Source organism: Hordeum vulgare, chromosome 3H (assembly GCF_904849725.1).
Source record: "Hordeum vulgare subsp. vulgare chromosome 3H, MorexV3_pseudomolecules_assembly, whole genome shotgun sequence".
NCBI lineage: Eukaryota > Viridiplantae > Streptophyta > Magnoliopsida > Poales > Poaceae > Hordeum > Hordeum vulgare.
The window spans coordinates 361,557,299-361,581,900 of record NC_058520.1 but is presented as its reverse complement, the minus strand read 5'-3'; positions in this window follow the sequence as shown (position 1 = coordinate 361,581,900).

Genomic DNA, 24,602 nt, shown 5'->3' with positions numbered 1-24,602 from the left:
AAATGCTTTTGCCACGTTAGTGGAACCCACTTCCTTTGCATGACCTAACCTTGTCACAGTAAATAGCCGAACCTTGCAACCTAGCATACCTGATAGTTGCTTGAGCTATGTTGTGCCTTATCCTGCTATGCATGCTATGCTTAGAGTTGTGTATGGTCTGTCATCTGGGAGATGAACAGAATTGTGAGAATGTGTTCGGTAAGCAAAGGTTGTGTGTTGAACCTGATTTGGTAAAGGTACCGGTGAAAGGCTGTGTAGGAGTACATGGCGGGTTGTTTCATTGGAACCGTCCTTAGGAACTGAGTTTCGTGTATGTAATCCAAGACTAGATACTGCCACATGCTGGGCCCTGAAATATGACCCCGCTCGGCCTATCAATCGCTTAGTACTCGGTCCAGGAGTTGCAAGTAGTTTCTGGTGTTTATAGTAATGCTGGAGGCCGTGCATGGTGCTGACCTGAGAGGTGGGCCGTGATGTGGTAGGCAGTGGCACGGTGTACCAAGTGGCACCCGGATGGTGGGCTTGGGAACCCTGCGCACATCGTTTGAGGCCGGACTTCCGTACGGGTTACTCTCAGATAGGCGATAAAACTGGACTAGGTACTAATGTGGTTAACGGTCGTGGCCGACTCCCTCGCTAGGCTTCCGCTTGAAGGTTGCCGAGGTGCATGACGTGCACATGGCGATAAGTGGCGAGAGCGTGTGTGACGAAGTACACCCCTGCAGGGTTATGATCTATTCGAATAGCCGCGTCCGCGGATATGGACTACTTGGAGACATATGTTGTGCATAGATAACTTCAATGGCTACTCATAAAATTGTCAAGATAAGCGTGAGTGTCATGGACGGCAATTCCGTATGGAGACGGAATGATTCCACGATAGTGTATTGTTGTGGTGTTAGTGGACTCGTGTGCGAGAAATCAAGTTGTCAAAATTATTTAAAAATGCAAGTTGTTTAGCCACGAGTCAGATGCTGGCTTTCCGCATGAAACCCCACAATACCCTTTTGATACCTTGCATGAGTAGTTAGATATCCTAAAGTCTTGCTGAGTACCTTCGTACTCATGTTTGCTTAATAAATGTTGTAGAGGTTGCTAATGACCCTAATGGAGGGTTCTTCGTAGACATCGACGACGACGAGTAGCTGGTGTCCCAGCTACGATCTGGCCCTACGTTGGATTTGTAGTATAGTCAGGCCATGTGCCTTCTAGTTGCCCTGTCTGTACTCAGACAGTTTTAAACTCTTCCGCTGGCTTGTAACTGAATGACTTCTATTATGGGTCGTGAGACCCTTAATGTGTAATATTATGTGTGAGGCTCTTCCGAGCCTCTTAAATAAAGCTTGTATGTTTATGGTTATCTTGTGATGCCATCGATGTATCTATACATATCGGTATGCCATGCGTACGTGTGTCGTACTTGATATGTATGGGGTTCGATTACCTAGTCATGAACTTTAGTAGCACTCCTTACAAGGAAATGCCCCTCTGTGATCCAACGAGCCTTGGTAGTTCGCTACTGCTCCGGACACATTGGTTGACCGGCATGTGCCCTTCTTAACTGCTGTGTCTGTCCCCTTTGGGGAAATGTCACGCGATGTAATGGAGTCCTTGTAGCTTGCTACGACTCGTCAACACTCGCTGGTGACCGACACCTGCTTTGTTGGGTCATGTATGCCTGTCCTTGTGCGGTACTGCCACTTTGGTTTGTCCGGGTTCTTTGACATTGGAATGCTAGCGACACTATTGCATAAGTGAGTCAAAAGACGCAAACGGTCCCGGCTAAGGTAAGGCTGCAGCCGTGGAGTTAACCATGCGTGAGACCGCAAAGAGATGCGATGTGTTACTGGCTGGATTCCTATGACTTAGGATCGGGGTCTCGACAGCGTTGGTATCAGAGCCTGACTGACTGTAGGATTACTAAGCCAAACTGGTCGAAGTTGAGTCTAGAATTGCTTTAGTTATATATAAGGGAATTGTTTGTGGAAGGGAACGTAAGACTCTTGTTCTCTTCTCGAGTTATTCTATTCTGGTCATCCTTGTCTTTTCTGCGGGAATTAAGGACTAGGCTACTCATCTTCTTCTAGGCTCGTGTTTCTGATCGGTAGATTATAGGACTACGTGTCAAGAGATATTGGGTTTCTTTCTTTCCTAAGAAAAAGGAAGTAAGTTTGATGACCAGAGAGTGGAGCTTGATAGTTGAGTGGTTACACTATTCCATTTTGGGTTGTCTCAAAATTTCTTTTTGAGCATTTATAGCCGTTATGCTGCCCAATTTTGCATTCAGAGCTCTAATGCTTTTGCATTACTCTCTATTTATAGATGCCTAGCCGTCCTTCTCGTCAGGTGGTACGTCTGACCAGGTGCATTGATGTGCCGGGTCATACGGCCATGCTGGTCAGGGTGATGTCGCTGTGCGGTTACCGCTGGTACCCCGAGTACACAGTGGAGGAACAGTACCGAGACTTCAACCAGAGACAGTACATCTGCACTGTTAGTGTATTTCCAGACTACCCTGGAGCTGAGAAGCCAATCCATGGGTCCTATGGGTTGGGAGTCACTGTTGACATGGCAGTACAAGATGCTACCTATTCAATGCTGACCATTATGAGAGCGAGACATGCACTGCTGCAGAATTCAGAGTTCTGCTATGTTTCGGCCTCTCAGACTGGTGAAGAGGGATACCTCAGTGGAGTCTATTTTGATTCTTCTATGGAGGATCCACTATTGCAGTCCACTGTTGAGATGCTAGAGAACAGAGACCGGGATGCTCGTGCTCTCCGCATGGAGCTTTATGCTACCCGTGCCCGTCTGTGGACGGCTTTGACGCAGCTGGCACCGGTAGTCCAGACAGGGTATGGAGATATGGAGATGCTGAACCCTGTTAGGACCCATCTTCCGGCTCACCTTGACTGGCCAGCTATAGGAGGAGTCACACCTCTTCGGGGACCTCTCTTACCACCAGTCAGGGGACCAAGGCCACATCCGTGTCCTTATGGATCCCAGGGATCTCAGGCTAGATTGTTTCCTGATCCGCAGGTTGAGCTTCCAGGTCATGGAGGTAAAATCTATGAGATGTTCTATGCGGACGCATGAGTTGTGAGCGAAAGGATAGTATGGTAGTAGCCGTACGTTCACAGTCCTGCGTGACTTGTGAAGTATGGCTGTGATGTGAAATGAATCCCGGAGGCCTAGATAAATAATGTATAGGAAGCTTGCAAGCCTCTCATGAGTAGTTTCATAATTTCAGTAATTTGCTCTTCGGTTAAGGTTGTACTGAACTATGTAAGGGTGTGTATGAACCATGATGTACATATAGCAGTTGCTTGTTACCATGCTATTCGGATATTCATTTCTGCATTCCGTGTGTTCACTACATTCTTAATCCATAGCTAGTATTGATATGATATTAGTCTAAGCTGTGAGTTTGTTGTCGGGATGGTGTTCACCAGGTTGAACCGTGCCCTTGGTCATGAGCAAGGCGAGGGTAGTCAAGCGTCGCAGGAAGACCTGTCTCACCCGCCCTCTCTGGCGGAAGTGATGCTTGAGGCAGAGAGAAACAAAAGGGAGACCAACCGACTGTTAGAGCGTATTGAGCAGAATACGGCTCGACAGCCTAGGAATGCTGCAGTGTCCCTCAATGACTTTGTGAAGCTGAATCCTCCAAAGTTTCATCATTCCGTCGATCCCCGCGACGCTGATGACTGGCTGTGCAGCATCTCATGCAAGATTCGCTCTGCGAATGTGTCTGAGGCCGACAAGGTAACCTTTGCGGCGTATTTCCAGGAAGGACCCGCCAATCTGTGGTGGGAGAACTTTGAAGCTATGCGTCCTGCTGAACCAGTAGCCACATGGGCAGATTTCAGTGCAGCCTTTCGTCTACACCATATTCCAGAGGGCCTGATGGACAGAAAGAGAGAGGAGTTCTGTGCCGTCACTCAGGGCAAGTTTTCTGTGGATGCCTATAGCCGCGAGTTGGTAACCTCGCCCGCTATGCAACAGAGGAGGTGTCTACTGACGCCAAGAAGCAAGCAAGGTTCCGTAAGGGTCTGAGCCCTGAGCTTCGTCGTGATCTGCGCCTCCATGAGTGTGCAAGCTTTCAAGCCCTGGTCAACAAAGCGATCAGTGCCGAGACTGGTCATACTGATTTCGAAGCCACAAGGAAGCATTCCCGTGACATTGGCTCTTCTTCTGGTTCCGCGTTTCCCAAACGCAAGCTGTGGGTTCCGAACAGTTCTCTGCCGCCAAGATACACTCCGAGGCCATCCTACGTGGCGCCTCAGACGAGTCAGGCCAACCCTCCAGCAAAAGCTTATGGTGGTCCAGCTAGCAATGCTGCACCACGTGCCAACCAAGTGATATGCTACAAGTGTGGAGAACCAGGGCACTATTCCCGTGAGTGTCCTCAGAATGTGGGTGCCAAGCAACCCGGAAAGTCCGTCGGGCAAGCCAAGTCGGGCAAAGCTTACTATGTGAAGCTAACTCCTGCACGTGGCCGTGTGAACTATGTGTCAGCAGAAGAAGCTGCAGAGGATCCCGACGTCATGCTGGGTACGCTTCTTGTTAATCACCACCCAGCGTCCGTTCTCTTTGACACTGGGTCTTCTCATTCCTTCATTTCAGAAAGTTATGCACATATGCATAACATGTCTTTTTGTGATATGCCAATCCCATTGGTTGTCCAAACTCCTGGTAGTAAATGGCAAACCTCTAGGATAACCTATGACAATGAAATTCTAGTAGACAGACTAGTTCTTCTAGCCTCATTGATAGCATTGAAATCTTCGGATATTAATATCATCTTGGGCATGGACTGGATGTCAGCTCACTATGCCAAGATTGATACCCATTCTAGAAATGTCCAACTTACCCATCCCTCGGGTGAGATAGTAAATGTCTCTATTCGAGTCGCCAAATGCCAACTCTATTCCTTAAATGCCAACCCTCTTCCGGAACTTGGAGACATTCCGGTAGTCCGTGACTTCTCGGATGTTTTTCCAGAGGAACTGCCAGGAATTCCACCTGACAGAGATGTAGAGTTTGTGATAGATCTTGTTCCGGGAACTGTCCCAATAGACAGAAGACCATATAAGATGGCACCCCTGGAGCTAGCCGAACTTAAGAAGCAACTAGATGAGGCCTTGAACAAAGGTTTCATTCGTCCTAGCTCTTCTCCTTGGGCTTGTCCCGTCCTCTTCGTCAAGAAGAAAGACAGAACGGATCGGATGGTTGTAGATTACCGACCACTTAATCTGGTCACCATAAAGAACAAGTATCCGCTCCCCAGGATCAACGATCTGTACGTTCAGCTTGCTGGATCCCCAGTCTTCTCCAAAATGGATTTGAGGTTGGGATACCATCAAATCAAGATTAAGAACGGGGACATTCCAAAAACGGCGTTTGTTACTTATTATGGCCAGTACGAGTACACCGTCATGTCTTTCGGTTTAACCAATGCCCCAGCCACCTTCTCTCGTCTGATGAATTCAATCTTCATGGAGTATTTGGATTAATTCGTCGTGGTATACCTCGATGATATTCTCATCTATTCGAAGAACGAACAAGAACATGCCGAGCATCTAAGGCTGGTATTGATGAAACTTCGAGAGCATCGCCTTTATGCCAAGTTTTCAAAATGTGAATTTTGGTTACCAGAAGTGACCTATTTAGGTCACGTAATCTCTGGTAAGGGTATTGCTTTCAATCCCGAGAGAGTTCAAGCTGTCCTTGATTGGACTCAACCTGAATCGGTTAAGCAAGTTAGGAGTTTTCTTGGTCTAGCGAGCTATTGTCGCCGCTTTGTCGAGAATTTCTCCAAGGTTGCAAAGCCTCTAACTGAACTCCTCAAGAAGGATAAAAAGTTCGAGTGGACACCACAGTGTGAGCATAGTTTTCAGGAACTGAAAAGATGCCTGACTTCCGCACCTGTGTTGCTACCGCCAAATTTTTCTAAGGACTTTGTTATCTATTGCGACGCCTCGCGACAAGGATTAGGTTGCATTCTCATGCAAAATCGTCATGTGATCGCATACGCATCTCGACAGTTGCGTCCACATGAGGATAATTATCCCACACATGACCTTGAGCTTGCAGCTGTGGTCCATGCACTAAAAACCTGGCGACATTACCTTTTGGGTAATCGTTGCAAATATTCACTGATCATCAAAGTCAGAAATATATCTTCACCCAGCCGGATTTGAATCTCAGGCAAAGACGGTGGGTTGAGTTGATCTCGGATTATGACTTAGGGATAACTTACATCCCGGGGAAGGCCAATGTTATGGCCGATGCACTAAGTCGTAAATCTTATTGTAACAATTTGATGCTATAACAAGGTCAACCACATCTCCATGAGGACTTTCGGAAGTTGAATCTCCATATTGTTCCTCAAGGATTCCTTTCTACCGTGGTGGCGAAGCCTACTCTTAAGGATCAAATTATAGCTGGCCAAAAGCGTGACAAGGGTATATCACGGATCAAGGAGAATATTTTTAGCGGAAACGCTAAAGAATTTTCCATGAACGATCAAGGTGTTGTGTTCTTCCAGAATCGTCTAGTGGTTCCTAAGAACCCACATCTAAGGAAGTTAATCCTTAAGGAGGCTGATGACTCTCCTCTCACCATTCATCCCGGTAGTACTAAGATGTATCAGGACCTACGCCAGAGGTTCTGGTGGACTAGGATGAAGAGAGAAATTGCTGAGTTCGTTGCCAACTGCGACGTTTGTCGTCGAGTTAAGGCAGAACATCAAAGGCCTGCTGGCACCCTTCAACCTTTAGCTATTCCTGAATGGAAATGGGATAAAGTTAGTATGGATTTCATTACCGGATTTCCCAAGACCAAGAAAGGAAATAATGCTATCTTTGTGGTCATTGACCGTCTTTCCAAAGTGGCTCATTTTCTTCCTGTTCGTGAGAGCATAACAGCTAGCCAGCTAGCAGAGTTATATATCTCCCGAATAGTGTCTCTTCATGGTGTTCCCCTAGAGATTAACTCGGACCGTGGGAGTATCTTTACTTCTCGCTTCTGGGAAAGTTTTCAGAATGCCATGGGGACTTACTTATCTTTTAGCACTGCTTTCCATCCCCAATCAAGTGGTCAAGTAGAAAGAGTGAATCAAATCTTAGAAGATATGCTCCGAGCTTGTGTTATATCGTTCGGTATGAATTGGGAGAAGTGCCTTCCATTCGCCGAATTCGCTTATAACAATAGTTATCAATCAAGCTTGGGCAAAGCCCCTTTTGAAGTTCTCTATGGACGAAGATGTCGAACACCTCTTAATTGGTCAGAAACCGGAGAGAGGCAACTCTTTGGCCCGGATATGATCCAGGATGCAGAAGAGCAGGTTCGCATCATTCGTGAAAAGTTGAAAACAGCCCAGTCTCGTCAAAAGAGCCAATATGATCGTCATCATAAGGCTGTGACCTTTGAAGTTGACGAGAAGGCTTACCTTCGGCTTAAACCTTTGAAGGGTACCCATCGATTTGGTATCAAGGGAAAATTGGCTCCTCGTTACATTGGTCCTTTTCGCATTCTTGCCAAACGAGGAGAAGTTGCCTACCAGTTGGAACTTCCTCCGCATCTTTCCAAGGTTCATGATGTCTTCCACGTCTCGCAACTCAGGCGTTGCTTTTCGGATCCTATCCGTGAAGTGGACCACGAAACGCTTGATCTCCAAGACAACCTTTCATACCGAGGTACCCCGTGCGTATTCTCGATCAAGCTGAGCGTACCACTCGACGTCGAAACCTCAAGTTTCTTAAAGTTCAATGGTCAAATCATTCTGAAAAGGAGGCAACTTGGGAAAGAGAGGATCGTCTCCGACTTGAGTATCCTGCGTTATTCCCGACGACTTCTAAATCTCGGGACGAGATTCCTATGAGTGGGGGTGAGTTGTCACATCCCTGATCCCTTAAGCAAGTTAGCTTGTGCTCATGTTTTTCTTTGCATTTGCATCTAAGAATTTTCCAACAAGAACAAGAAAGTGGTAAAGGAAAAACTCAAAACCCTAGCCACTACTTTAAATAAAGGAAATCTCCAACTAGTTAAAATCAATGAACCCAAAATGGCTCAAGAAAAGTTCAAACTTTCTGATAAATCATGAAAGTAAATGAGCAATGAAGAAAACATTTTTCTTGACACTATAAGCATTTTAAATAAGTGCAAAAAGCTACTGGCTTCAAGTTTTAAATTTGAAATCAGAAACTTTAAACTTTCAAAAATGTTGAAAACTTTATGAATGGTTGGAAATATTCCAACAAATATTCTAGGGTGCTTAACATACTTTTTACAATTTATTTGGGAACTGAAATAAATAGTAAATCAATGTCAGAAATTAAAACAGAAATAAAACAGAAAGAAAATGGGAAAGGAATTACGTGTCGCCTAGCCGGCCCGGCCCAGCTGCCCCTGTCGTCTTCCTCCTCGCCAGTAGGAGCAGGAGGTGGCCGCCGCGTCGCCGCGCGCCTCCACGCAGCTCCCTGGCTTCCTGGCCGCCGTTTCACGCTGGCAAGCACGGGGATAAGCTCCCCGTGGCCGACCCTATCCATTCCCAGCGCCACATCCCCCCTCCTCTCGGATCTCTCCTCCCTCCTTCTGCCGCCATTGGAGCCCGAGCAAAGCTCGAGCTCCCCGTGCCCCTAGCCATAGGATCCTCTTGTTGAGCACGCCGTTAGCTCCGCCTCGTCGATCTGGTCCTCCCTGCAGAAGCCGAAGCTTCCTCGAGCCCTGCAACGCCCACGGCACCGTCGTCTTCAACCTTCCGCCGCCGGCGAGCTCTGCTCGATTCGTCGCCCTCAGCCCTTCCCCGAGCCGTCTAAGCTCTGCTCTGCACTCCCCGTGAGCATGCGGTCATTTCCCCTAAGATCTCCTCGTCGATCCCCTCCTCTAGGCCTAGTTCCACCGGAGCCCGACAAGATCCGCCGCTGCAGCTCGTCGCCGGTAGCCCTCCGGTGACGGGTTGGTCAGTCTGAGGCCACCAACAGCCTCAGGACATCATGTAGATGCGTTCAGTGCCCAGCCCCGCTCGTTTTGCCCCTGTATTCGATGGCTTCGACGATGGCCGAACTTGGTCGCCGCCAAGCTCCTAGCCGGCGTTGATCCCGGCCACCCCAGCCCCTAGGGCTTGTTCCATCGTGCGCGCCATCAAGTGGCCGTTCCTCCCATGGTCTCAGCCGTGAGTTTGGCCCTCTGTGCGTCATTTCCGAGCCCCCCCGACGTTCTGGTGCTCGCCGGAGGCTCCCCGCCGACGAGGACGACCTCGCCGCCGGTGGATCTCGGCTGGCCTGAGCCACTGACTGGTGGGGCCAGCCTCTGGCAAGATTAGAGATAATAAAAAATAAATCACTTAAATTAATAAGACACTGACATGTGGGTCCAGTGAGTTTAATTAACTAAATAAGATTAATCCTAATCTAAAATTGACCAGAGACACTGACCAGTGGGTCCCACTAGTCAGGTTTGACTTTCAACGGCCAGATGGACCTGCTGATGTCATGCTGATGCAGTAAAAGTATTTTCCAGTATAAAAATAATTCCAGAAATGTTTAAAACTTCAAAAATTCATAGAAATTAATTTGTAACTCCAATGAAAATAATTTATATATGAAAAAGTATCAGAAAAATTCAAGTAATCTGAATATGCTATTTTCAACCATGTTTGAAAAAGTTACAGAACCCAAACATGTAGATTAATCAATAAGTGAATTCTTATAAATATTTTATAAATGGAATTTGGAAAATATTCAAATTTCATTATGAATGATATGATCAAACAATGTTCTAATAACAAACCAGTACGTTAACATGACATCTCATGCATGCTAACATCAAGTTGATCTGAGCATCAGGTCGAATCAATTAAATCGGTATCTGAGAATACCTCATTCGAAGTGATATTTGAATTTGATTCAAATCAACTTCAAACCTAATACATGTTGGCTATATTAGTTTATCACCTTGCATTCTCATGCCATGCTCATGCATCATCTTGTTTGAATATGATTGTTATTGATTGTTGCCATTCATTTCAGTAGGCTCCGCTCCCCCCGGATTCCACCGAATATCCGTCTGACGGATATTGTCCCTCCTCTGAGCAACAAGGCAAGCAACCATTTTGATCATCCCGATAAATCCCATGTTCTTGCTCCTGCACTTATTTTATTGCATTAGGATCAAATGCTTCGGTTAAGGTTGTACTGAACTATGTAAGGGTGTGTATGAACCATGATGTACATATAACAGTTGCTTGTTACCATGCTGTTCGGATATTCATTTCTGCATTCCGTGTATTCAGTACATTCTTAATCCATAGCTAGTATTGATATGATATTAGTCTAAGCTGTGAGTTTGTTGTCAGGATGGTGTTCACCAGGTTGAACCGTGCCCTTGGTCATGAGCAAGGCGAGGGTAGTCAAGCGTCGCAGGAAGACCTGCCTCACCCGCCCTCTCTGGCGGAAGTGATGCTTGAGGCAGAGAGAAACAAAAGGGAGACCAACCGACTGTTAGAGCGTATTGAGCAGAATACGGCTCGACAGCCTAGGAATGCTGCAGTGTCCCTCAATGACTTTGTGAAGCTGAATCCTCCAAAGTTTCATCATTCCGTCGATCCCCGCAACGCTGATGACTGGCTGTGCAGCATCTCACGCAAGATTCGCTCTGCGTCCTGCTGAACCATTAGCCACATGGGCAGATTTCAGTGCAGCCTTTCATCTACACCATATTCCAGAGGGCCTGATGGACAGAAAGAGAGAGGAGTTCTGTACCGTCACTCAGGGCAAGTTGTCTGTGGATGCCTATAGCCGCCAGTTCGGTAACCTCGCCCGCTATGCAACAGAGGAGGTGTCTACTGACGCCAAGAAGCAAGCAAGGTTCCGTAAGGGTCTGAGCCCAGAGCTTCGTCGTGATCTGCGCCGTGTTCTGCCACTTTGGTTTGTCCGGGTTCTTTGACATTGGAATGCTAGCGACACTATTGCATAAGTGAGTCAAAAGACGCAAACGGTCCCGGCTAAGGTAAGGCTGCAGCCGTGGAGTTAACCGTGCGTGAGACCGCAAAGAGATGCGATGTGTTACAGGCTGGATTCCTATGACTTAGGATCGGGGTCCCGACAGTTATCGACATATATGAGTGTTCGTGCCATTAAATTTCTGATGAGCCTTTAATAAAGTGTGAGGGTAATTGACAAATAACTTATAATTGGATGGATAGAAGTATGGTTGTATCTTTAAGCCATGTGGGATTAACCCTAGATTTAACATCTGTATGTCTCATAAAGATGAAAACTCTCTCGGTGCAGGGAGATATTATCCAGGAAATTCACAGATGGTAGTATAGTAGTTTCTTGCCTTAGAAAAACGTGCAATACAAATGTTCTTTTTTCAGGTGGATACGAATGGTTTTTGGTTGAACACGGCGGTGCAACCTGTGCTTTACGTCCTCGTTCCGGGTCACTGCCTATCGGAATCAGAGCAGGTTGCTATCAGAAACGAGTGGTAAGTGTTATGCAATTCCGCGGTGCGCCTGTATACTACGACGTCCTTTTTTTACAAGGTAATACATGTCTTATTTATAAAATATGTTTTAAGTTATAAAGCACATAAATACAGATCTTACAAAATTAAAAAAATAAGATAATCCTACGTAAAATATCATCGCATGCCCCTTTTCTTCGACACCATCAAAGTGTGATAACATGTCCCCGAACACGTTATCATTGATGGGGCTCTATCACTGGTCTGTACCTTTACAGACCTTTAAAATCATTGCTGTTAAAAGAATCTGACCAGGATAACATGTCCCCGAACACGTTATCAAAATCTAGATCTGATACCCCCGCACGACGATAATGTCAAAGAAGGAAACCAAAGCTGTGAGCTACCAACCACATACCCAACAGAAGATGCACCATCTTCCAACTGTTACTTGCATAGACAACCGTGTGCGCGTACTCCTGGACGATAAAATCTCACTGCTTCACCATGACATCGGAGACAACGTCATATCAACGTGGACAGAGCAAAAAGAGAGACACACATGATGAAGTCACCGCCGCCGCCTCATCGACACCATCCGTGAATCGTAACGCCGCCGATCTGAAGGATCGACAAACACACGATGCCATCAACTCTGAGACGGCGCCACGTAGGACACCGTTGGTATGGGAGTGGAGCTGAGGCAGATTTATTCGTCTAGACATCGCTCCCGCCCAGTGATGAATCTAGAAATAAAGGTGGGGGGTGAGGGGTTGAGTTGTGTGTGAAGGTGCAAATATGTATTAGACTGGGCTAACAAATGGCTAGATTAGAGTTTGAGACTAGTAGTAAAAATTATTTTAACAGTACTTAAGGGGAGGCTTAATAAACCTGTTAAAGGCCCCTAATAAATTCGTCAGAGCTTTTTTTTTTAGAAAAGGAGGTTCAATCCACGGCCTCTGCATCAACCGATGCATACATCCATCTTTATTAATTATTCCAAGAAGGTGTGACAAAAATATACATCACACCACCCGAAGCCATCATTCACACCTACAGACTCGATCATGTGGAGTGCTCTCACTTCACATATCTAAAACCGGTGTTGTCGCCAATCCATCCACATAACGTATCCGGACCAACAGTCGGTGCAGCAGACTTAAAGCACGCACCACATGCACACGTTTGAAGCCACCATCATCATCGGTCCACTGACCCATCTTCAGGAGAGAGACCCGTATCATCTTTGCGAGTCCGAACATCCGTCGACGCCACCACGGCACCAAACAACACCACCGCCCTGTGCTCATACGTCCAGACGTGAAGATTCTTGAAGAACTGTCGTGCGTAGCACCTGCCAACCAGGCATGACTCAGCGTAGCACCTGTCGGCCAGGCATGACTTGACAGCTCCACCAAATCTCTGCGTAAGACGATGGCACTCCATTTGCAGCCTCTGTCGTCCAGCACTGCTCCACACACGATGCTCCTAAGGGAGAAACGGCACCGCCATTGTCCGATCTATAAGGCCAGATCTTAGGGTTTTCCCCGAAGCAGTGCCCACCACCAGCAACCGTCAAGGACCCACATAGTGCCCACCACCCTTCAACCCTCAAGGCGGCGCCTTTAGGAAGGTCACGGAGTCAAGGACGCCGCCGCCGGCGCCCACCGGAGTTAGGGTTTTCACCCGAGAGGCAGTGAGCTAGGAAGTGGAGGAGCAGACGTAGACCGACGTCTCCAAGAAGAACAATGGCGCCCTTGAGCGTCGTCGTCGGCGTGGCCGGCCAGGGCCGACCAAGGGGTTTCCCCCAATCTGAATCTCCTCCACCAACTTTTTCTGCGGCCACGCTGGCACCGCTAGGAACTCGTAGGAGAGAAGCACGCCGATTAGGGGCCAGAGGACAGTGACCGGATCAGCCACTGCCGGCCCCCAGAACAGCCAACGACTCCACGAGCCGTGACCCCTGCAGCGACCCACGACGGCCGCCACCACCCCTCGCGCCGCCCGCAAATCCTAATCCTGGTAGGAAGCTGACCAGCCGCAACCCCAGCCCGAACCACCACGGCACATGCCGGAGAAGACGATGCAGGAGGCTTCCAGGACGTGCATCAGCGGAGCCGAGCCTCCCACCACCGTCCGCACCGTCCGCGCTAGCCGCCGCCCGCGGATCCCAGATCGGATCAGGACCGAACGGGCCCGACGACCGCGACGGTGCGCCCACCAGCACGACGAGGCGCCATGCCGTACACCGGAGACCGCCTCCGCCGATAGCAAGGACGCTTCCCTGGAGCCGGACGCCGTACAGCCGCCGCCCGCACGCGAGATCCCCTCCTCCCGCGCGAGCAGCTGCCAGAGAGCACCCCGCCACCCCCGGCTCCGCGCAGGCTTTGCCTGCCGGAGGCCACTCGCGACGGCGAGGAGGAGAGGCACTGGTAAGGGGAGTCCGGCTGCGGGGCGGACGGGGTCGTCGCCCGTGTTGCCCTGGGGAGGGAGGGGCGTGGGGCCTCCTAAATTCGTCACAGCTCCCATCATCATAACGACGGACCACGACTTATAAATCCAAATCCTAACTACTCCCTCCGTTCCTAAATATAAGACCTTTTAGAGATTGTACTATAAACTACATACGGATGTACATAGACATATTTTAGAGTATAGATTCACTCATTTTGCTTCGTATGTAGTCTCCTAGTGAAATCCCTAAAATGTCTTATATTTTGAAACGGAGGGAGTACAAACCAGCGGAACGGCTCGCTCCCAGCTCCGTCCTGCAGCCGGAGGAAGAGGTGGCCAGCGGCGTGCCCAGTTGTAATCGGTGCGTGTACTGCAACGTTCAACCGGGCTTAGTTTGTAGAAGAAAAGTTACTGGAGCAGATCAATTATAATCCGTGCCTGTCTGCAATACCACCAGGCATTCGCCGAGTCCTATTTTATGCACAGCTCCGGCTCCAACCGCGTTTGGACCACGGCTTTGCCGACGACAGTGACATAAAGGAGTATGTATACTTAGCAGTGAGAAACAAGTTGAAAGGACGAACCCGTTTAATTATTCAAATTCCTCGGCCAGTAGTACAACCAATATTTTCAGTGAAGGGCGTCACGTATTGCTTCACCATGACGGGAGGAAAGGAATCGTTGAGAAAACGAACCCCGGGCTATGAACAGGGTCGAGCTAGCCAAGACGCCATGCGCTCATGGGTACGGTATGAGACGCACACATGCACTTGACACCACGCCACTTGCTCTTCGCGTGACCTGCCTGCACAAACAGAACAGCGGATGATCCGAGAAGCGGAGTGTGCGTCAGAGATGACACGGCCGGCCTGCTTGGGATTCTGGCCTCCCAATGTTGCTCTTGGGTGGCAAATTATGCGATCAATGTTGCATCGCGTTATCACGGGCCGGTGAGACGGTGGATGACACATGAAAGTCACACCGGAAATGATCAGGACAGAGACATGTGTGCGGCACGCACGAGGAGGATGGTCTCCACCGGGACACAGCACGAGGAATTGTATGCACGAACAGACACGGCAAATCTTCGAACATCTCTAATCGAGCCCTAAAAGTCCAATGTTGTCATAACGACCACACGTGTGGCAAGGGCAACAACACACCACACGCCCAATCGCATGCATGTACAAGTGACGAAACTGATGATGTCATTTAGAATCTTTTGTGTTTTCAGTTTTTTTTTATTTTTTATTTTTTAAATAAAAAATTCAGGTGAAAAATCGTTTTCACCATTAAATGCGTCTCGAGAAGATCTTCAAAACTAAATCTCATATCGATATATTTTGAAGATTTTTTTTTGAGAAAAAAGTTGTCATGTCCATTGCACATAAATTATTATCACGATTACACTAATGTTGTCATGGTATATATTTCAACTACTTTTTCTTGCACATTGAAAGTAACTTTTACATAATATAAAAAAGGAAATTAACAAACTAAACTTGCCATGATGAATTACTAAGATTTATATCCATGAAGTAATTTTGACATGGTTCACAAATAAATAAGAAATATGTCATTAATTATTTTAAAAATGTATGGTAAGTGGTTCAAATTTGCCATGAACCATAAACTAAAATTGTCATAATGAATTACTCAAATTTGCCATAATACATGCACTAAAATTTGTCATTGTTCGTACAAAAAATATTTTTCATGTTCAAAGTACTTAAATTGTCATGGTTAAAATAATAAAATTACCATGATCTATAAACTCAGTTTGCCATGATGAATTACTAAAAACTGCCATGATCCTTGAATTAAATTTTCTGTGGTTAATTACCAAAATCTACCATGGCCAATTAATAAAAATTGCCATGAAAAGTAGTTAAACTACAATGGTACGTTTAAATCTAAAAGAAAAAACTGGATGAAACATGTCGTGGCAACTTTATTGTAAACCCTATGGCAACTTTAGTGTAAACACGTGGCAACTTGTGGCACCAAAAAAGTTGTCAAAACATATCTTGGGATCTAGTTTTGAAGATCTCGTCGAGACGAATTCAATGATGAAATCACAATTTTAGTTGGATTTTTCATGTAAGAGATAAAATATTTTTAAATTAAAAAAACCAAAAAGATTATGTTGATGTGATATATTTGATGTGGCAAGATGGATGGTTATGAAGGCGTGTGGACCATGTTGCCTCAGCCGACACGTGTGGGCGTTACCATTTCCGAAAGTCTAAGAGCTACAACCGGACACCTCCTTCTCGGGCTCTTAGACTCAAACGCCCGAGCAACCCGTCCGGTCATTGACCGGTCATGAAAAAGCGATCACACGGATCTCTTAAACCGGTCTCAAATGACGGGGATGGATATTGGAGCCCTGATGCACCCGAGCACTTTCGCCATGTTGGTGTGACACCTTGGCCCCATGTGGACTCGTCGGGAAACCCGACGGTCCTACGACCGCCTCGACCATCGGGGCGGGGTGAACGTCTCATGGCGTCGCTCCGGCTCCCTGCCCGAGGTCGGGGTCGGCTATTTAAGCCGGCCGACGCCCCAACCCTAGCTCATCCGCCTCCTCCCTCTCTGCGCCGTCACCCGAACCCGTCTGCCTCCTCTCGCACTTCCCTCTCTGAGCCCGTCAGCCATGCCACCACGCCGCCGGCATTACACGATTCGGCATCGTCTCTTCCTCCTTCAGCAGGTCCGAATCTGGAGGGAAGCGCGACTACCTCTAGAATTGAAGGACGATTTAGAGGAGGGGGAGGTGGGGGAGGAGCCTGAAAAGTAGGTGCCGAAGGAGGAGCCACACACGCCGGAGGAGGAATCGTCGGAGTCGGATGAGGAGGCGCCGCCGCAGGAGCCGGAGGAAGAGGCGTCACCGGTCGTGGATCTGTGGCCGCAACAGCTAGCCATCCTCAATTCCGTCTGCTCGGAGTCGGCTCCGGAGGCCAGGCGTCTTCATCAACAGGAGATGCATGTAGTGTTGGAAATATGCCCTAGATGCAATAATAAAATAGTTATTATTATATTTCATTTTTCAAGATAATCGCTCATTGTCCATGCTAGAATTGTATTGATTGGAAACTCAAATACATGTGTGGATACATAGACAACACACTGTCCCTAGTAAGCCTCTAATGGATTAGCTCATTGATCAAAGATGATCAATGTTTCCTAACCGTAGACAAGAGTTGTTAGTTGATAATGGGATCACATGATTAGGAGAACGATGTGCTCTCTAGTAGAAAGCAGGGCTTCGGTCCAGGGCTGAAATCCCATTAGTCTCGGTTCAATCACGAACCGGGTCCCATGGTGGCATCGGTCCCGGTTCGTGAGGCCATGGCGCCGGCCGGACCTCGTGGACCATTGGTCCCGGTTCGTCTGACCCCTTTAGTGCCAGTTCCAGACACGAACCGGGACCAATGGTCCTCGCTCTTGGCCCACGACCATTGGTCCCGGTTTGTGTCTGGAACCGGGACCAAATGGTGCCCTTAAGTCCCAATTCCAGCCACAAACCGGGACTAATGGTTGGCCTATATATACCCCCTGCCCGCGAGCTTTGTGGTGCATTGCTCTAATTTTTTGGCCGGTCGTGGGAGAGATTTGTGGTGCTCTAGCTCACCTCCTATGCACATGAGGTGTTCGATGAAATGCCCGAGCCACACTTAAGCTTTCTCCTCTCGAAGCTCCTTATGCAAGCTCCATTTTCCTCAAGATTTGTCTAGGTTTGGCGGTTCGTCCTGTCCCGTCCCCATCCTCACCGCCGTCTATTGCCCGCGCCCATCTCGGCGCCGGCACCACCGTGGTTAGCCTCTTCTTCTTATATTCTTTGTAGAAGAAAAAAGTTCTTACTTGTCTGATTTAGATACATACTTGTGTAATTTTCTTACTTTTATTTTTGTTTGTTATTATATAGTGCGATGATTTTTGTATCCGCCTCCGTTGACCCTCGTCCTGTCTATGATTTGGATGTGGTATATATTATCTTTTATAACTATTTGTTTTATTTAGTGTTTATGACAATCATGCCGACCAACGTGACATAGATTTTTTTAATCTAGGAGGTATGTGAACCAGAAATTCCAACCGACATAAAAATTCTCGTCGAGAAGTTAAATTTGGTTGAAAAAGAAAACAATTTATTAAAATAAAAATTACAAAGAGTTGAAGAGAAGAAGATAATATTGTAGTTGAATGTTGTCGATGTCGTCGACGATCACAAGATCAAGATGGATGCAATGCTCTTGAAGATTAGAAAGATTAGAAAATATGCCATTCATACTAAGCCTTGGTATCATTATGCCGTTGGATCAATTTGTACCTTAGTTGCAGTTATGATCACATTTATTGTTGCATTTAAATTTTATACTTTCAATGTATGTTTTAATTAGATGATATATGTTGTTCAATAATCAGAACTTTGTATGAACATTATATATTTATTTTGGTCACTACTGTACTTTGGCTTTAATGTGACGATGAATTTCTATTAATTTGGTCACTTCTCTATTCATGATATGTTGTAATGGTTTTTAATACACTTTATTATATAACGCGTGTAGATGAACCGACAATGAATGTACGATGACCGACGCCCCTTCGAGTATATTAAGGGCGTGCATAATTTTCTCGAAGCGGCTGAGGCAAACAAGAAGAATGTTTTTATGCATTGTCCATGTACTGTCTGTGGGAATACGAAGGCTTTCTCCAAATCTAAAACCCTTCGCTTCCACCTTCTTGAGAAGGGTTTTATGCCACATATAATGTTTGGACCAAGCACGGAAAAAGAGGGGTTATGATGGAAGACAACGAAGAAGAAGAGGATGATGACAACTACCCACCCCCTGAATACGGTGATGCTGCAATGGGGGATCAAGAGGAACCAGACGATGTGCCCGATGATGATCTTCGTCGGGTCATTGTTGATGCACAGAGAGAATTTGAAAGAGAAAGGGAGAAGCTGAAGTTCGATCATATGTTAGAGGATCACTAGAAAGGGTTGTATCAAAATTGCGAAGATAACAACACAAAGCTCGGTACCACACTAGAATTGCTGCAATGGAAGGCAGCCAATGGTGTATCTGACAAGGAATTTAGTTCGCTACTGAAAATAATGAAGAAGAAGCTTCCAAAGGATAATGAATTGCCCGACAGTACGTACGAAGCAAAGAAGGTTCTATTCCCTCTAGGATTGGAGGTGCAAAAGATACATGCAAGCCCTAATGACTGCATCCTCTACCGTGGTGCGTACGAGGATTTGAACGCATGCCTGGTATGCGGTGCATTGCGGTATAAGAAGAGAAGAGATGACCCTGGTGATGTTGAGAGCCAGCTCACTCGGAAGAGGGTTCCTGCCAAGGTGATGTGGTATGCTCCTATAATAACAGGGTTGAAACGTCTGTTCAGAAACAAAAAGCATGCCGAGTTGATGCAATGGCACATAAAAGACCGTAAGAAAGACGGGAAGTTGAGAGCACCCGCTGACGGGTCGCAGTGGAGAAAGATCGAGAGAAAGTGGAGCGACTTTACAGGTGACCCAAGGTATGCATGGTTTGGTTTAAGTGCAGATGGCATTAATCCTTTTAGGGAGCAGAGCAGCAAGCAAAGCACATGGCATGTGACTCTATGTATGTATAACCTTCCTCCTTGGTTGCGCATGAAGCGGAAGTTCATTATGATACCAGTGCTCATCCAAGGCCCTAAGCAACCCGGCAATGACATTGATGTGTACTGAAGGCCATTAATTGATGAACTTTTACATCTATGGAATGGAAGAGGCGTACGTGTGTGGGATGAGAACGAACAAGAGGAATTTGACCTACATGTGTTGCTGTTTGTAACCATCAACGATTGGCCTGCTCTCAGTAACCTTTCAGGACACACAAACAAGGGATACCACGCATGCACACACTGTTTAGATGACACCGACAGTATATATTTGGACAAATGTAGGAAGAATGTGTACCTGGGGCATCGTCGATTTCTTTGGACCAACCATCAATATTGAAAGAAAGGAAAGCATTTCAAAGGTTAGGCCGATCACCGGAAGAAGCCCGCCCTCCGTACTGGTGATAATATACTTGATATGGTCAATGATCTACAAGTAATATTTGGAAAGGGTCCTCGCGGACTATTTGTTCCGATTGACGATGCGGGACGCGCACCCATGTGGAAGAAGAAATCTATATATTGGAACCTACCCTATTGGAAAGACCTAGAGGTCCGCTCTGCAATCGACGTGATGCACGTGATGAAGAATCTTTGCGTGAACCTACTAGACTTCTTGGGAGTGTATGGGAAGACAACATATACACCAGGGGCACGGGAGGAACATCAACGTGTGCATGAAAAAGACGGCATGCATCCAAATAAGTATGAAGGTCCTGCCAGCTATGCTCTTACCAAAGAAGAAAAGGAAATCTTCTTTGAATGCCTGCTCAGTATGAAGGTCCCATCTGGCTTCTCGTCAAATATAAAGGGAATAATAAATATGGCAGAGAAAAAGTTCCAGAACCTAAAGTCTCATGACTGTCATGTGATTATGACGCAAATGCTTCCGGTTGCATTGAAGGGGATTCTACCGGAAAACGTTCAATTAGCCATTGTGAAGCTATGTGCATTCGTCAATGCAATCTCTCAGAAGGTGATCGATCTAGAAATCATGCCAGGGTTAAGGAGTGATTTGGTGCAATGTCTTGTTAGTTTCGAGCTGGTGTTCCCACCATCCTTCTTCAATATCATGACACACGTCCTAGTTCGTCTAGTCGACGAGATTTTCGTTCTTGGCCCTGCGTTTCTAAACAATATGTTCCCTTTGAGAGGTTCATGGGAATCTTAAATAAATATGTTCGTAACCGCGCTAGGCCAGAAGGAAGCATCTCCATGGGCCATCAAACAAAGGATGTCATTGGGTTTTGTGTTGACTTCATTCCTCACCTTAAGAAGATTGGTCTCCCTCAATCACGGTATGAGGGGAGACTGACTGGAAAAGGCACGCTAGGAGCAGAGTCAATAATATGTATGGACGTGCATTCTTGGTCTCAAGCACACTACACAGTTCTACATAATTCTACCTTGGTGACCCCGTATGTCGATGAACACAAGAATATTTTGCGCTCCAAACACCCGGAGCAGTATGACGATTGGATTACATATGAACACATCAGGACTTTCGGCAGTTGGTTGCAAAAACGTCTCATGGGTGACAACACTGTTTCTGATGAGCTGTACTCGTTGGCCAGGGAACCAATTTCGACTGTATTGACTTACCAAGGGTACGAGATAAATGGGAATACATTTTACATGACCGGCCAAGATAAAAAGAGCACCAACCAAAATAGCGGTGTCCGCTTTGATGCAGCAACCAAGAGGGGAAACTACACATATTATGGTTACATAGTGGACATATGTGAACTTGACTATGGACATGATTTCAAGGTCCCTTTGTTTCATTGCAAATGGGTCAATCTGTCAGGAGGCTGGGAACAGGTAGACCCACAGTACGGAATGGAAACAGTGGATCTGAACAATCTTGGGTACACACACGAACCATTCGTCCTAGCCAATGATGTGGCACAAGTTTTATATGTGAAGGACATGTCTACCAAACCGAGAAAAATAAAAGATAAGGAAGAGAATACATCATACGATGATCCAAAGCGCCACATAGTTCTTTAAGGAAAAAAGAGACATCATGGGATTGGAGGGCAAGACAGACATGTCTGAAGATTATGAAAAGTTTCATGAAATTCCTCCCTTCAAAATCAAGGCTGACCCAAGCACCCTGTTAAAATGATGAAGATTATCCATGGTTACGGCGCAATAAGCAAAGGACACAAGCGAAGAAAAAGTGAAGAAATGAAATCCCTTTGTAACAGATGAGTTTTTGTATGAAACCCTGATACTTCGAAAGAGATTGTCCAATTTGTACACGAAGTGCATCAAGTTTTTGTCGTAACCCTATCAACTTTTTAGCATATGCTATGTGAGTGAAATGATCATACCATGCCAACTTTCAACCTTTTCAGAGTTCATTTGTAGTGCTTTTCAATTTCAAGGACATTTAGTTCAAAGAATCAGTAAATTCATGGAAAATACCAAATGAAGTCAGAAAGGGTTGAAAATTTACGATGTGGCCTTAAATGGTGCATTTTGAACACACAAAAAGTCTGGAGTTCAAATAAGTTCAAGAAATGAAATCCCTTTGTAACAGATGAGTTTTCTTATGAAACCCTGATACTTCGAAAGAGATTGTCCGATTTGTACACGAAGTGCATCCAGTTTTTGTCGTAATCCTCTCAACTTTTTAGCACATGCTATGTGGGTGAAATGATGATACCATGCAAACTTTCAACATTTTCAGAGTTCATTTGTAGTGCTTTTCAATTTCAGGGTCATTTAGCTCAAAGAATGAACTAACATAAAAATAATGAACTAGAAAACTTTTATGAAACTCTAATAGCAAAAAGAATGAACTAAAAATAATAAATTAAAATATTATGTTATGATCAACTAAAAAAAAACTATAATATTCTTCAATAGCAAAAAGAATCAACTAAAAAGCTTTTTAAAACTCTAATAGCAAGAAGAGTCAACTAAAAAGCTTTTATAAACCTCTAGTATTTTTTGACATTAAAATTATATAAAATTTATGAAATTAAAATTATCAAAGTATTTTTTGTTCAAAACATTAATAGCAAAAACAATTTTCATAAAGTAATTTTTTTTGTTAGAAACTTTAATAGCAAACTAAAATAACAAAATCTGTTTTTGATTAAAACACCCATTTAAAATAACCTAAAAATTACCAAATTGAATATAATGATAAAACACACTAATATTAAATAAGAGAAAAAGAATCACTAAAAATGAATTTTTAAAGTAAAGTTATTCACAAACTAGTGATTCACACAAATTTCAAAGAATTTAAATTATCAAATCATTTATTTGTTAAAAAATGGACTAAAAAGAATAAAATAAAAAGAATCAAATAAAAAATTAATAAAAAGAACGAACTAAAAGAATAAAAAAATATCAACTAAAAAAGTTTTCATAATATAAAAAAAAATGCCCACCTACTAGGCAACCACAACCTCCATATGACTAGAAACGCATTTGTAAATGGGCCAGGATGAAGGCCCGAGGGCCAATCAAGCCTAAGAGAGCGTCAGATAGGCAAGTACTACCTGCAATAGAGAGGAGCTCGAAGTGGCAGTGGCAGCGAAGCTTATAAACAACTCTGAGCCCCCCTCGACTAGCGAGGTCGGACTGAAAATTTGGCCGCGGGATAATCACCCTTTAGTCCCGGTTGGAGCCACCAACCGGGACCAATAACCCCCTTTAGTCCCAATTGGAGGAACCAACCCGGACCAATACCACCCTTTTAGTCCCGGTTGGCCTCACCAACCGGGACTAAAGGTCTTGGCTTCCGGCACTTTCGCCTGGCAAAATTCACCTTTAGTCTCGGTTGTGGCGTCAACCGGGACTAAAGGGGGGCCTTTAGTACCGATTGACGCTACCAGCCGGGACAAATGCCCTATTTAAATAAGCTTGTCTTTTCAGATTTCAGTTTCAGTTTCCCTCCGACGACGCCGAGCACATCGACGCCGCCAGGCTGCTCGAGCTCGCCGTCGACGCCCTCGCCATCGCCTCGCGTGGACATCGCCCCGTCGCCTCGCCGCGCCCTCGCCCGTCGCCCCGTCGCCTCGCCCTCGCCCTCGCCCTGTCGCCTCGTCGCCTTGCCTCGTCGTCGACGCCCCCGGTGTGTACGTACGCACAGATACTTGAAATTGTGGTGTCTCAACTCACTAAGGTAGATGTGGAATTTTAGGAATTGTGGTGTCTCACAGAGGGAGTATATAGCTTTGTTTGTTTGTTTTAGGAATTTTAGGAATTTTTGATAATTTTAGGAATTTCAGAAATTTTTGAGAATATTAGGAATTTTAGGAATTTTCACCTCGAAGTATAGAAGTATACTTAGGAACGGAGGGAGTAGTACATAGGTTGTTAAGTATAGAAGTAATTTGTACCCTATGTAGATGTAAGTAATGAAACTATTATGTCTATACTTATACTTAAATGAAAACCATAAACCTATGTAGATGTAAGTATAGAAGTAATTTGTACCCTATGTATTTGTATAAAGCGAACTTTGAACGAAAACAGTAACAATTAAATAGTAGGACTTTAAATAGCTATTGAAATTATTCTCGAAGTCGACGATGCCCGTCAATCATCCTGGTCGTCGACTCGGTGTCGACCACCTGCTTGAAAGGCGCGAGCATGTGCGGGACTCGGCTCCGCCGGGTTGGCACTCGGAGGTGCTACCTTGTGGGGCGCGCATCTTGGTGAGGAATCAGGCTCCCGTTGTCGACCCGGGGCTTCTTTGGTGGCGTTCGTGTGGGCCACTTTTGATGCGGAGGCAGCCGACCCCCGAGGAGGAGGTACTTCGCCATGTGAGGGAGGAGGACGAGCATGTCCGTTGCTACTTGGTTGCATTTGACGCCAGGTTCTCCAATACCCGGCAGCTTCTTTAGGGATCTCACCCGAGCTATGATCCTGTTATGGTTCCTTCTCTGTGGGTTTCCACTGCCCGCGCCTCAGTACAACAGCAGCTCTTTGGGTGATCAGTTTGAGATGTATATTCGAGATTATATTCGATAAAATTC